General features: G+C 37.8%; 1 protein-coding gene across 2 annotated transcripts in view; it reads right to left on the bottom strand.

Annotated features, from left to right (window-relative positions):
* The window catches only part of ZFPM2 (zinc finger protein, FOG family member 2), a 499,502-nt gene that overhangs the window by 358,307 nt on the left and 125,851 nt on the right, over positions 1-15,344 (bottom strand). The window lies entirely within an intron of this gene.

Below are 15,344 nucleotides of genomic sequence, written 5' to 3'. Positions count from 1 at the left end.
AGATAATCATTAAAGTTAATAATTGAAAAAAGTTAAAATATTTTTTCACAATGATAACAAAGTATTTTTTCTCCTTGCAGAATAAGGGTAAAGGTTCATAAGAAAACTCCTGCTTTTACATTGCTCAATTAAAAACGAGAGAGTGAGAGAGTGTGTGTGTGTGAGTCTGTGTGTGTGAGAGAGAGACACAATGGCTCAGAGATGAGACAGCTTCCAATCTGCTCCCTAGTGCCACTTCCGCATCACTGTTTTCCTGTGCTTGGGATTTGGGGGTGGGAGAAATCCCTTCTTCTTTACCTCTTTAAACCTACTTTGAACACAAATGTTAATGATGCTGGCAACATTTATGACCCAAAGCTCTACTGCATTCTGATCCAAACTCTTGCAATAGGCTGTTGCCTAGTTCTCCAGTGTGAGTCCCTACCTCACTCCCAACCACAATGCACCGTCTCTAGCAGTGCAGGCATGTTATGCTCCCTCAGCCTGCACTGTTGGAATGTCCTTCTCCTCATCTCTCCCTCCATCTGTTAAATGCATCCATGCTTACAAGTAAAGAGGCCTTGACTGGCCTCCCAGAGCAGAGATAGGTGCATCTTTCCCTGGGCTTCCTTTACATTCTCCCATGACTTATATGTCCTCATTCTTCAGCTTGGGGTAAAATCTCTATTAACATGAAATTAAGTCTCTCCTTGAGATCTTTTCCTTCATTCCCTGCAAAATCTCTAAGAACTCCCCAAGAGCCAATCATACTTCTGAATTACAAGGGACCAGTTAGGCCACTGGAGCCCCTGCTTTGCTTTCTATTCCTCAGGGTCATTATTGCACACAGGTCCCACACTGGATGGTGGACTCTGCCTCTTCGCTCAGGAAATGCCCAAGTGGACTCAAGTCGTGTACAGTATGCCATGGTATTCTGCTTAGACTTCAGGGTTCAGTTCACTGAATTCACATCACATCTCGGATCAGCCATCCTTCTCCAGAGCAGGATCCCAGGATACGTTAGCTGGTCTCACAAAGAGTTCCATATTTAGGAACAAATGGTGGGGGAAAATAGCCCTCTCTCTTAAAAACAGCCTTCTCTCTTAAAACCTAAAGCCCTATGGTTGAGTCCTGGCTTTGCTTGCTCTTCACAAATTGTCCCTTTTCCAAGATGTCCTTTCCCTGCCAGCAGACTTTGGTAAAACCTATCCAAACATGTTATTCACTATTCATGACCCAAACTGTCTCTCTTCAAAGAATCATGGGCTAAAGCCCTATCTCCCCATGTCACTGTATTTGGAGTCAGGACCCTTAAGGAAGTAGTTAGGGTTCAGTTCAGTTCAGTTCAGTGGCTCAGTTGTGCCCGACTCTGCAACTCCATGGACCACAGCACGCCAGGCCTTCCTGTCTACCACCAACTCCGGGAGCTTGCTCAAACTCATGTCCATTGAGTCGGTGATGCCATCCAACCATGTGTGGTCCCCTTCTCCTCCTGCCTTCAATCTTTCCCAGCATCAGGGTCTTTTCAAATGAGTCAGCTCTTTGCATCAGGTGGCCAAAGTATTGGAGTTTCAGCTTCAACATCAGTCTTTCCAATGAAAACCCAGGACTGCTCTCCTTTAGGATGGACTGGTTGGATCTCCCTGTAGTCCAAGGGACTCTCAAGAGTCTTCTCTAACCCCACAGTTCAAAAGTATCAATTCTTCGGCGCTCAGCTTTCTTTATAGTCCAACTCTCACATCCATAAATGACTACTGGAAAAACCACAGCCTTGACTAGACAGATCTTTGTTGACAAAGTAATGTCTCTGCTTTTTAATATGTTGTCTAGGTTGGTCATAACTTTTCTTCTAATAAGTAAGTGTCTTTTAATTTCATGGCTGCAGCCATCTCCATCTGCAGTGATTTTGGAGCCCAAAGAACTAAAGTCAGCCACTGTTTCCACTGTTTCCCCATCTATTTGCCATGAAGCTATGGGGCCAGATGCCATGATCTTAGTTTTCTGAATGTTGAGTTTTAAGCTAACTTTTTCACTGTCCTCTTCCACTTTCATCAAGAGGTTCTTTCATTCATCTTCGCTTTCTGCCATAAGGGTGGTGTCATCCGCATATCTGCAGTTATTGATATTTCTCCCAGCAATCTTGATTCCAGCTTGTGTTTCATCCAGCCCAGTGTTTCTCATGATGAACTCTGCATATAAGTTAAAATAAGCAGGGTGACAATGTACAGCCTTGACGTACTGCTTTTCCTATTTGGAACCAGTCTGTTGTTCCATATCCAGTTCTAACTGTTGCTTCCTGATCTGCATACAGATTTCTCAAGAGACAGGTCAGATGGTCTGGTATTCCCATCTCTTTCAGAATTTTCCACAGTTTGTTGTGATCCACACAGTCAAAGGCTTTGGCATAGTCAATAAAGCAGAAATAGATGTTTTCCTGGAACTCTGTTGTTTTTTTGATGATCCAGTGGATATTGGCATTTGATCTCTGGTTCCTCTGCCTTTTCTAAAACCATCTTGAACATCTGGACGTTCACGGTTCATGTATTGTTGAAGCCTGGCTTGGAGAATTTTGAGAATTACTTTACTAGGGTGTGAGATAAGGTCGTAAGTGTGTAGGGCCCTAAACCAATGGGTTTGGTATTCACATAAGAAGAGGAAGAGACATCAGGAGTGCGTACGCACCGAGAAAAAGCTGTGTGCGAACACAGTGAAAAGGTGGCGAAGCAAGGAAAAGAAGTCTCACCAGACATGAACTTTGTGGGTACCTCGCTCTTGGACTTCCCGTCTCGAGAATTATGAGAAAATAGGCGTCTGTCATTTAAGTCACTGAGTCTCTGATATTCTGTTACGGCAGCCTGAGTAGACTATGTAAACCGCAGTGCGGGGAAGAAGTGGTCGAGTGTGGTTGGTTGCCACACAGAGAGCTCCACAGGCTGCACGTGTGACTCAGCCCTCCATCTCTTGCCCTCTCACAGAGCTGTGAGATGACAAGACAGGAAGTATGTATCCCAAGGAGACAAAGGGCTCCCACACCCGGTCTGAAATATCCTGGCTCTTATATTTGCATAATTAAGAAAGGCTACTCAACTGACTTCTTGTACAACAGAATGGTTTTCAGAAGTCATTTCCAGCTATATGATTAGAAATTGCAGGCGTAATAACTTAAAATGTTATATAATTTATCACCCTGTTTAACAACTATTGAATTAATCATATTACAACAATCGCTATTTATATATCCAATGTCCCCCTTTTATTAAATTCCAGAGTAATGAAAATTACTAAGATAGTAATTTTCTTGGAAAGCATCTAATTTAAAGAAAAATGGGTAGAGGGAAATAACAAACACTCTTATGGCTGAAAATGACTTCCACTCATTTTTCTCTTCTTTTGGTGAGCTTGCATTGCTTTTACATAGAAAATAAAATTTTAAATACCTTGTGTGCTAAGTCGCTTCAGTCGTGTCTGACTCTGCAACCCTGTGGACTGTAGCCTGTCAGGCTCCTCTGTCCATGGGATTCTCCAGGCAAAAATACTGGAGTGGGTTGCCACGCCCTCATTATAAACTTAAATAATTCATTGTTTACTTAAAATACACACTAAAATAAATGTTGCCAGTCTCACATCCTCAGCCATTTTATATTCTTCATCTGGTTTATAGTTTACTTAATTCTGTAAAAAATGTCATGTTTCCATCCTTATTATAATTGTGTATTCTTCATTTTATTTTACATTAATACAATGCTCATAATGAAACAATGCTGATTAATTCATACGAAAAATTAACTGTGAGAAAAACCAAAGAATTTGTTAAAATTCTATTCAATTGGGAAGGTTTATGACCGTTTTTACTCAGGGTGTCAGTTAAAAAGAATGTTATAGTTCTTGTTAACATCAGGAGATTCTGCCATGAAAACTCAAGAGATTTGATCATGTATTTACCCTAATATAAACTATGCTTAGCATCAGATATGTTATTTTCATTACTCTCCTGTATGTGACAATGTATTCAATAATTTTTTTAAAAATATGCAGCACTTAGAAATTTTCTTTTAAGGACCCTTAAAATATAGCCTACAGAGACGTCTACCAAGGAGAACTCTGCTGTTAGCAAAAAGCTCAGACTTTCCACACTGAGACTTTCTTATTTCACCCCCAAATTCTCCAAGAACCTCCAAGAGTCAGCCCCACTTCCAAACAATAGGCAAGACCAGTTGGGCCACTACATACCCTGCTTTGCTGCTCAATTTCCAGTAAATGGCTAAAATAACAATAAGGTTTCTTTATTTTTTTCTCAGCTGACCTTTTACCAAATTTTTTAACTGCTGTTATGCAACAGTTTATAGATGGAACTATTCTTCAGTATAGATTCCCATGCATGACTTGAGGATACTTTATAGTTTCCATTATCTTACAGAAAGCCCAAGAGTGAGAGAAAGACAGTGCCTTCTAGGTAACAGTGGTACCGTAGGGCAGGTTTAACAGGAAAAATGGAAGCTTCTATACAGGCAAAATGGCAGCACATTTACTATATTTAATATATAATTTTGCAAACAACTAAACATTTCCTATCTATCATTAACAACTTAAGTGTGTCCAGGCACTCTGTGCCTGGGATCACTGAAGAGATTACTATTGCTTGTTTTATCTCATCAGCTTTATGTCTCACCAACAACATCAGCAATGTTTCCCTACTCTATCTCTGAAAGCTGATCGCTCAGCCATTTTCCCACCACTCCTCCTACTCTGCAGTGGATGACCTTCCTCTCCCTTTGCACCACTGCACACTGGACATGCCTCTACAACTGAATCTATAGCTAATGGATTTTAATCATCTCATCATTTGTCTGTCTTCTCTGTACTTCGAGCTTTTTGAAGGTAGTCTGAGCCCAAGCCATCCTTTTATCCTTGGAGTCTGGCACACAGTTATTCTTCAATAAGTGTTTGAACTAATTAAATTAATTAATTCAATGTGGGTCTGCTAAGGTGCAGCAGAAGAAGTACATGATCTGGCAGGCATATGCAAATTATATTTATGAGTGAGTAAGTTGCTTGCTCCAAGAATCAATCTCAGAAACAGTGTAGGAGTTTATTATGAAAACAAAGATATAACAATCCCCAAGGTCCAAGTGTATTCCTGAGGCTTAAATAACAAGAATAACAGTAACACATTAAGAGCTATTATTAGCAAAAAAGGGAAAGCATACCTCGAACACATCACATTTACAGTAAACTTTTATATATTATTATTAAATTTAGCATATCAATTACATTAAAATGATAAAACTCAAAAGAAATCCACACATAAACTCCCAGTTTTTAGGAGATAAAAATTGAAATAATAAAATTTAAAGAAATGAGCAAAATATATTATGTAAAGCCTGATGATCAACTCTTGATAAGACTACTGCTGTGTTTCTATTTCTACTGTCCTTCTTCTATCTTTTCTTCATATTGTAGTCCAAGTAGTTTATTTTTAATGTAATTCTCAGTATGTGGCTTATATGTATCACATGTCTTCACACAGATCTTGAATTGAAATCCAACAATAGTACTTACAGCTTTTTTTTACCAGCCTTATACCATTCTTTACTATTCTGAAAATTGATATGTAATGGGAAAGGATTAAACACTCTCTCCTTTATGAATAGTATTTAGAGGTAACTGAATAGTAGATGAGGGAAAGATTTTCAGAAGGTAACAATGTTAGTTAATAATACAGACCCTGGGGAAGGAAATGGAAACCCATTACAATATTCTTGCCTGGGAAATCCCACGGACAGAGGAGCCTGGCAAGCCAGAGTCCATGGGGTCACAAGAGTCGGACACGACTTAGCGACAAAACCACCACCACCAATAAAACAGAAGGAATGATAAAAATGTGAAAGGCACCACTTCGCAAGCCCTAATGATATACAGGATCCTGGCAGTAATCATTAGGTGAAAAGTTGATGGGAATTTTTACAATAGATGGAGGTGAAAATACCTGAATCACTTAAAACAATAAACTCACCACAAGTGGAACAGTGGCCTAGCCTGTATATTCTTACTGATATGATGCATTGGAAGGCACCAGTAATGTATATGTAGCACTGTTGCCTACAATATTGAACCTGAATTTATTCAAGGGTCTAAATTCAACTACCAATTATAAGAAACGTATTTTACCTGGGTTAATCAATATTACCCTTTTAAATAATTTTATAGTAGGATTTAGAAAAGAGGAACAAGAGATCAAATTGCCAACATCTTCTGGATCATTGAAAAAGCAAGAGTTCAAAAAAAACATCGATTTCTGCTTCATTGACTATGCCAAAGCCTTTGACTGTGTGGATCACAACAAACTGGAAAACTCTGAAAGAGATGGGAATACCAGACCACCTGTCCTGCCTCTTGAGAAATCTGTATGCAGGTCAGGAAGCAACAGTTAGAACTGGACATGGAACAACAGACTGGTTCCAAATAGGAATAGGAGTACGTCAAGGCTGTATATTGTCACCCTGCTTATTTAAGTTATATGCAGAGTACATCATGAGAAACACTGGGCTGGATGAAACACAAGCTGGAATCAAGATTGCCGGGAGAAATATCAATAACCTCAGATATGCAGATGACACCACCCTTTTGGCAGAAAGCAAAGAATGAAAGAGCCTCTTTATGAAAGTGAAAGAGGATAGTGAAAAAGTTGGCTTAAAGCTCAACATTCAGAAAACTAAGATCCTGGCATCTGGTCCTATAGCTTCATGGCAAATAGATGGGGAAACAGTGGAAACAGTGACAGACTTTATTTTCAGTTCAGTTCAGTTGCTCAGTTGTGTCCGACTCTTTGCGACCCCATGAACCGCAGCATGCCAGGCCTCCCTGTCCATCACCAACTTCCTGAGTCCACCCAAACCCATGTCCATCAAGTCGGAGATGCCATCCAGCCATCTCATCCTCTGTAGTTCCCTTCTCCTCCTGCCCTCAATCTTTCCCAACATCAGGGTCTTTTCCAGTCAGCTCTTCGCATCAGGTGGCCAAAGTATTGGAGTTTCAGCTCCAACATCAGTCCTTCCAGTGAAAACTCAGGACTGGTCTCCTTTAGGATGGACTGGTTGGATCTCTTTTCAGTCCATGGGACTCTCAAGAGTCTTCTCCAGCACCATAGTTCAAAAGCATCAATTCTTCGGTGCTCAGCTTTCTTTATAGTCCAACTCTCACACCTATACATGACCACTGGAAAAACCATAGCCTTGACTAGATGGATCTTTGTTGGCAAAGTAATGTCTCTGCTTCTTAATATGCTGTCTAGGTTGTCATAACTTTCCTTCCAAGGAGTAAGCGTCTTTTAATTTCATGGCTGCAGTCACCATCTGCAGTGATTTTGGAGCCCAGAAAAATAAAGTCAGCCACTGTTTCCCCATCTATTTCCCATGAAGTGATGGGACTGGATGCCATGATATTAGTTTTGAGGGCTTCCAAAATCACTGTAGATGGTGATTGCAGCCATGAAATTAAAAGACGCTTACTCGTTGGAAGAAAAGTTATGACCAACCTAGACAGCATGTTAAAAAGCAGAGACATTACTTTGCCAACAAAGCTCTGTCTAGTCAAGGCTATTGTTTTTCCAGTAATCACGCATGGATGTGAGAGTTGTACTATAAAGAAAGCTGAGTGCCAAAGAATTGATGCTTTTGAACTGTGGGGTTGGAGAAGACTCTTGAGAGTCCCTTGGATGGCAAGGAGATCTAACCAGTCCATCCTAAAGGAAATCAGTCCTAAATATTCATTGGAAGGACTGATACTGAAGCTGAAACTCCAATACTTTGGCCTGTGTTGGTCTTTACTTACCTTTCAGAGCTTTATTAAATCCCTTTCTGAACCAAACAAAAGAGAAGCAAATAATTACACAGTTTAGGTTTTCTTTAAAATTTTTAGATTTAAGAGTCAGTCATATTTTCAGGTATCTTTCCAGACACAATGTTGAGTCAAGGAAAACAATTTTCCAAAAATTCTTGTGCCAAAATAAACATCTAATGCATATGTTTCAATAAAAGAGTTATCAAAGAGATGTCCTGTGCTTTGTTGTTCGGTTGTGTTCGAATTTTTGCGACCTATGGACTATAGCTTTCCAGGCTCCTCTGTCTACTAGGATTCTCCAGGCAAGAATACTGAAGTGGGTTGCCATGCCCTCCTCCAGGGGATCTTCCCAACCTAGGGATTGAACTCAGGTCTCCCGCATTGCAGGCAGATTCTTTATAAAAGTGATATCAAAGGTTTTCCTCATACTTTATTGACAAGTGTCTTCCTGGAGTACAGTTGAGAAGAATTCTAAAGCAAATTATGACTCAGAAACACAGTAGAAATTCTATTATTGGAAAAAATTGAGGTGAGTAGTTAATCAAAGCAGCCAAACCACAGAATGATTTTTAAATAATAATAGAAGTATTATATTACTTATAGAATATAGAAGTATTATATTAGAAGTATTATAGAAATATACTTCTATAATAGATATATATAAAATAACAGAAGTATTATATTTAATATATTGTATATTACAATATACAAAAACACATTTAATAAACATTTGATGTAAGGCCTAGATCTTTCACTGTTTTGGGCCTATGAGTCCACTGATTGGCCCTCCAATTTCATAAATGTCATTCAAATGCTTCATCTACAATTTCTAGTTTGCTTCACTAGAGTACAGTGAGGATGTAAAAGCACTTGCAAAGCCATCTAAGATAGATTCTTACAATATTTTTATGATTTTCTCCATACTTCTTTAAGTTATTTTGTCCACATCTAAATATTTTAGTTATTTCTCTTTACCCAGTCTTTTGAAGGTTTCAATACGGTTGCCATAGAAACAATGTCATATTTTGCAAATATATTTAGGTGGTTTAGACAATATTTAAAAGCAATTAAAAATTACAGTAACATATATAGTTGGTAGACATATAAGTGACTGCCCACATGATTCTTTCTAGCTCCTGATCTCTGTACTGGTTTACTAGAGCTGCTGTAACAAAGTACCATAAACCATGTAGTTTAAATAACAGAAACGTATTGTCTCACAATTCTGGAGTCTACAAGTCCAAGATCAAAGTTCAGCAAGATTGATTCCTTTGGGGGCTTTGTGAGAGAATCTGTTCCATACCTCTTACCTAGCTTCTGGTGATTTGTTGGCAATCTTCAGCTTTCTTTGGCTTGTAGGAGCATCGCCTCAATCTCTGCCTTCATTTTCTCAATGTTCTCCCTGTGTATGTGGTCTGTCTCCACATTTTCCCTTCTGATGGGGATACCAGTCATGTTGGATTTAAGGCCTGCCCTAATCCAGTACAACCTTGTCTTAACTAATTACATCTTTAATGACCCTATTTCCACATAACACCACATTCTTTGGAGAGTTTGGAATTTAAGACTTCAGCATGTGAATTACGAGAGGACCTAACTTAACCCACAACAGTCTCAATCAAGTAAGTTTCAAAGAAAGGGTGGAAATTTTAGTTTAATGAAGGGAGCTTCAAATGTAAAGGATTAATTAATGAATTTTGCTATGAGAGTAGGGTCTGGGATAGGAAAGTACGTGCTGTCATATATTTTTCTGGGATCATGCTATATTTATAAAACTTGACATTGTATTTTATTTTCCAGGAGTATGTTTGAGGAAAAAGTCACTGGAAAGAAAAGGTCCAAAAAAATTAATCTCAGTTCATCAGCCTTTAACTTGAATTTCTCAATTAAAGTTGTGCAAACAAATCAGGTATTTGCATATTCTAAAACAAGCCATTATTTAGATATCTTTGATTCTCATTCTTGTACATCTGAAGAAAGAATAATAATGATAAACTGGTAAATTTTATACAGTTCCTTATTACTCAAAGACATCTCTTGCCAAACAATAATCATAAGTCCTTTGCCTACCTTTTCCTTTGTTTTTGGTTAGGTTTGTGTGTCTTTTAATTCTATATCAGAGTGCAAACTGGAGTAAAGGGATAAGATAAAGAAAACTTTTTCACTGTGTTTATGTGACATTCCATTCTACAAAGAGTAAGGCTTTCATCTTTAATCCGATATCCACTTAACTACACTACAGAAGATTTATTTTGACCCCTTCTTGTTTCAGAAGGGGCTCAAAAGTCTGTAGCAATTTTTGATACTTTGCTGTAATGTTTTTCTGACCCCCCTACCACACACACACTCCTCCCTGCCTCATTTTCATATGGACACAAAGAGTTGGGATAAAATGATGGTTCATTATAGTGGTACAGAGCTCTTATCTTCATCCGGCAAGAGTCATTTCCTTCCAAAGATTGAAATGCAAATGTGAAAATTAATGATAACTGCATTATCTGATAGCAGAGATAATACCAATTCACTGTCAGAGTAATACACAGTCATTCTACGATTTCCTCCGCTTCTCACAATATTCTTCTTACTGTCAGACTATATCTATGGTTAACTATGTTTCATAGGTTTCTGTTAATTTACTTCAAATGGTATTTCCCAGATCTTATATCTACCACATTTTCCCAATCAAAAAGGAAACTAAATCAGAACTGTAATCTCCAAGCCCTTCTTTGGACTAGTAAAGGGGGGAAAAAAAAAAAACCTCTGTATCATTAGTATGTGCTTCCTCACAGTAGTCTCCCAGCTGCCATTCCACTTTGCACAAAACAGTCCCCATCTTCACAGTTTAATTTCAGGCACAGACCACAACTAGCCTGATCCTCTGCATGCATCCACAACACTGACAAGCAACTGAAAAGAGGTGACATTTATAGATTTCTTGACCAATTTTTAGTCCAGATGCAACAAGCACACATATCTGATTTTATGCTAAACATTTATTCTTGAAAAGTTACTTACATTAAAATTTCTTTTACTGAATTATGTTTTAAATCCAGTTGACTAGAACATAGTTAATATAACCCTATGATGATTTCTAATAGCAAAATATGGCAAGGTTAATTCACTATACACATGTGAGCTTATCATCTGTAAGGCACTGTAATAGCTTCTAAGGCACAATTGCCAAAATGATACTGAAAGTAATATTAACAGCTATCTATTGAGCACTTATGAAGCTTTGATCTCCATGTTTTACATAGAAAGTCTCATTAATGATGTAGTAATTACAATTAGCCCCACTTTATAAGTAAGGAAACTGAGCCCTTGGAGAGTTAGTAACTAACCCAATGTATCATGAGAAACGCCAGGCTGGGTGAATCACAACCTAGCATCAAGACTGCCGGGAGAAATATCAACAATTTCAGATATGCAAATCCACCTCTCTACTGGAAGAAAGTGAAGAGGAACTGAAGAGTCTCTTGATGAGCATGACAGAGGAGAGTGGAAAAGCTGGCTTAAAACTCAACATTCAAAAAACTAAGATCATGTTCTGGCAGTTCAATCCTCCCAAGGTCATAAGACCATAAGTGTCAGCAGGTATACTCAAATACAGATCTGTCTGGCTCTAAAATTTGTGCATTTTCTCCTGTAATCAAGATCATTATCTGCTTTCTAGGTTGACATGCTTAATTACTACATCCTACCTAACTGTAATACATGGATAATTAAAGAATATTAAAGGAGAGAAATGGCATCAAAAAGAGAGTGTGAACACTGGTCAGAATGGCCATCATTTAAAAGTCTACAAATAACAAATGCTGGAGAGGGTGTGGAGAAAAGTAAACCCTCCTACACTGCTGTTGGGAATGTAAGTTGATACAGCCACCATGGGAAACAGTATGGGGGTTCCTCAAAAAACTAAAAATAGAGTTTCCATATGATCCAGAAGTCTCACTCCTGGGCAAAAATCTGGACAAAACTATAATTCAAAAAGATACATGGACTCCTAAGTTCACAGCAGTACTATTCATTTACAATAGCCAAGACATGAAAACAACCTAAATGTCCATCAACAGAGGGACAGATAAAGAAGATGTGGCACATATACAGAATGGAATATTACTCAGCCATAAAAAGAATGATATAATGCTATTTGCAGCAACATGGATGGAACTAGAGATTATCAAACTAAGTGAAGTCAGATGTGGAAGTCACTTATATGATGTCACTTACATGTGGAGTCTAAAATATGATACAACTGAACTCATTTACAAAACAGACTCATAGACATAGAAAATAAACTTATGGTTGCCAAGGGGGAGGTTAGAGGGTAGCAGATGCAAACTATTATACATAGAGTGGATAAACAAGGTCCTACTGTATAGCACAGGGAACTATATTCAATATTCTGTGATTAATCAGAATGGAAAAGAATATAAAAAGGAATGTTTAATGGAATCATTTTGCTGCACAGTAGAAATTAACACAACATTGTAAATCAACTATAGCTCATTAAAAACAAGAGCTTATTGACAGCATACTATTACGTGTTTGGGCTTCTCTCTAGCACCTTTCACAGGTTTTAGTGTATAATGTTTGTTTATTAAGTAGTTACATGTATGAGTACTGGCAGACTAAATTACTTGTGAGGGTGATAAAAAAAAAAAGGCATTTACTTAAAAAGAAGACTGAAATGATATGAAAGGTATGAAAAGTAAGTGTCCGACTCTTTGCGACCCCATGGACAGGAGTCCACCGGGCTCCTCTGTCCATGGAATTCTAGGCAAGAATACTGGAGTGGGTAGCCATCTCCTTCTGCAAGAGATATTTCCAACCCAGGAATCAAATCTGGGTTTCCTGAATTGCAGGCAGATTCTTTCCCCTCTGAACTGAGGCACAGGCAAATGCAGATGAAAAGGAAGAACAGCAGATAACAAGTATCATTTGAACTAGATTCCAAGCACGGTAGCATCAAGGCAATTTTCTTGAGAGAAAGAAAGAAGAATGAAAGTTGCAAATAGATGTGTGAAATATTGAAATAATGAGGTAATGACTTTTATACTGGCCTCAACTTTATTAGTTTAGTGTGAGTCTAGCACTCCACACAAATATGAAAGACACATAAGAAATTGAAGATTATTCAAATAAGAGTCACAAGTATTTAAAGAATTTCACCATTAGAAATCTTTACAAATGGAAGATAATTTTCCTAAATATTGCTTGCATGCTAAGTCACTTCATTTGTGTCTAACTCTTTGTGAACCCATGGATGGTAGCTCACTAGGCTCCTCTGTCTATGGGATTCTCCAGGCAAGAATACTGGAGTGGGTAGCCATGCCCTCCTCCAGGGGATCTTCCTGACCCAGGGATCAAACCAGCATCCCTTAAGTTTCTTACATTGGCTGGTGAGTTCCTTACTACTAGAGCCACCTGGGAAGCCACATAGATTGTTTAGGTTCCACCTTTACGAGTTAGCAGAGGTACAAGCAATTACTAAATGTGCCTTTTAGATGAACAAAAAATAAGGAAAAATTGCATTGGGGAATCTATATTTGATACAAATAGAACACTTTAGATAGAAGGTAATTCATTATGGAATTAAGCCATCAAGAAAAGTTGTGGAGTTGTCTTCAATTAAACTTTAAAAATAAGGTAAATCCTGATCCATCTTAAATGATGTCAGCTCTGTGCCTCAAATTCTTTAGATAATTTCCTTGTCCTTAGATTCTGTTCTATTTTTAGAGACAACTGTCCATCTTAGGGTAACTATCAGAACTGGGTAGGAGGTCTTCTTAAAGTTAAAAGACCTTGAAATCACACCTGACTCATTACCTCATGTCTTAACTGACCATTTCTGGCTTATTTCAAAACTATATGCGTAGCATTATAAAAGCTTACCCTTGTTATATCACATGTACTACTGAACTTTAAAAAAATGCCAAAAAGAATTTTTAAAGGTTCTGCTTCAAGTCTCAACAATTTCAAAGCCATAATAATGATCATTAACACTTTATGTGCATGATCTGGTTTAATTCTCACAAAAGCCTTGAGGCATTAATATCACTTTTCACATTTTTGACAAATCAGAATAATGGCACAGAGAGATTAAGCAATTTGCCAAAAATTATTCAGCAAGTAAGCAGCAAATCCAGAATTTGAACCTAAACCTTTAGAATCCAGAGCTCATTTTCTAACATGTATGGAAACCTCGAAAACTTCCTCGCCTTAATACAGTAGTGAAATACCAATAATTTTTCTGAAAAAAAATATTTGGGTAAAAATACTAATGTAATTAGGCTTCCCTGGAGCACAGCTGTAAAAAGAATCCACCTGCAATGCAGGAGATGCAGGAGACACGGATTCAATCCATGAGTTGGGAAGATCCCCTGGAGGAGGAAATGGCAACCCACTCCAGTATTCTTGCCTGAAAAATCTCATGGACAGAGGAGACTGGTGGCCTACCGTCCAAGGGGTTGCAGAGTCAGACATGACTGAACAATTGAACATGAGCATGATTGATGTAATCACTATTCATGCAAAAAGGAAAGTCCAGAAACATCCTGTATACTTTCTCCAGATTGGAGGAAAGCAATGAATGTTACACCTTAAAAGATAAATGTCCAATAGGTAATCTTTTGTTATGAATCCACTTCATTAATCAGAGGATGTCAAAATAATAAACTCCCCTTTATTTTTCAAAACACCTATAGGGAAAAATGTGTTACCGATTTTATAACATACAAAGGATGGATTTCCTCTAGGTATACCTGCTTGGAGGTGCACATTTTTCCTTTAAAGATTTTGCATATTCAATTGTGCCACAGAAAGAGTATATACATTTTCACTGATATCAACTGAATAAAACCAGATACATTAAGTACATTACATAACTCAGATGTGAAAAATCTTATCATGCTTTACCCTTGCTCCCTCCTTTTTTACTTAAAATATGACTTTATTTCTGGAAAATATTCCTGAAAAAGGTAGCACTGGATTTTCAGTATGTGATTAATAATTCACTACCCCTCTGAAATTTGCTTACATACTTCCAAGTCACTGGGAGTACTGTGGGCCCCAGACTTGAGCGAGGAGGAAAACCAGCCACCTCCAAGTTTGCCCCTTTGAGAGAATCCAGAATGTACCCTTTGCAGGTAGGCATATCAGAAAGGCCATCTAATCTAAATGTAAAAATTCTTCTAAGTAGCCGATACATACCTAATTCCATGAATGAACAACCATACAACATAAAGTTGCCCACCTTTTTTAAGTTAAATGTAATCACCAAGGACAAAAATTTTTTCCCAAAGTTTTTTCTTATTTTTTTTAATCAAGGGAATTCTTACCTATATTGAGACAGAAGTATTATGAGATAAAGTGAAAATGACAGATGTCCACATTTTCTTTCAAATGCTTAAAATCTGGTACTATAGTACTTTAAATATAATACTTTTGATCCAAAATCTTGTGTAACACTATGCTATAGTATATAGAATACAAACATTTGCATATGTCATAAATAACATTAGAAA

This window comes from Giraffa tippelskirchi, chromosome 6, assembly GCF_054371585.1.
Source record: "Giraffa tippelskirchi isolate mGirTip1 chromosome 6, T2T-mGirTip1v1.2.pri, whole genome shotgun sequence".
NCBI lineage: Eukaryota > Metazoa > Chordata > Mammalia > Artiodactyla > Giraffidae > Giraffa > Giraffa tippelskirchi.
This window is presented reverse-complemented; position numbering and strand designations above follow the sequence as displayed.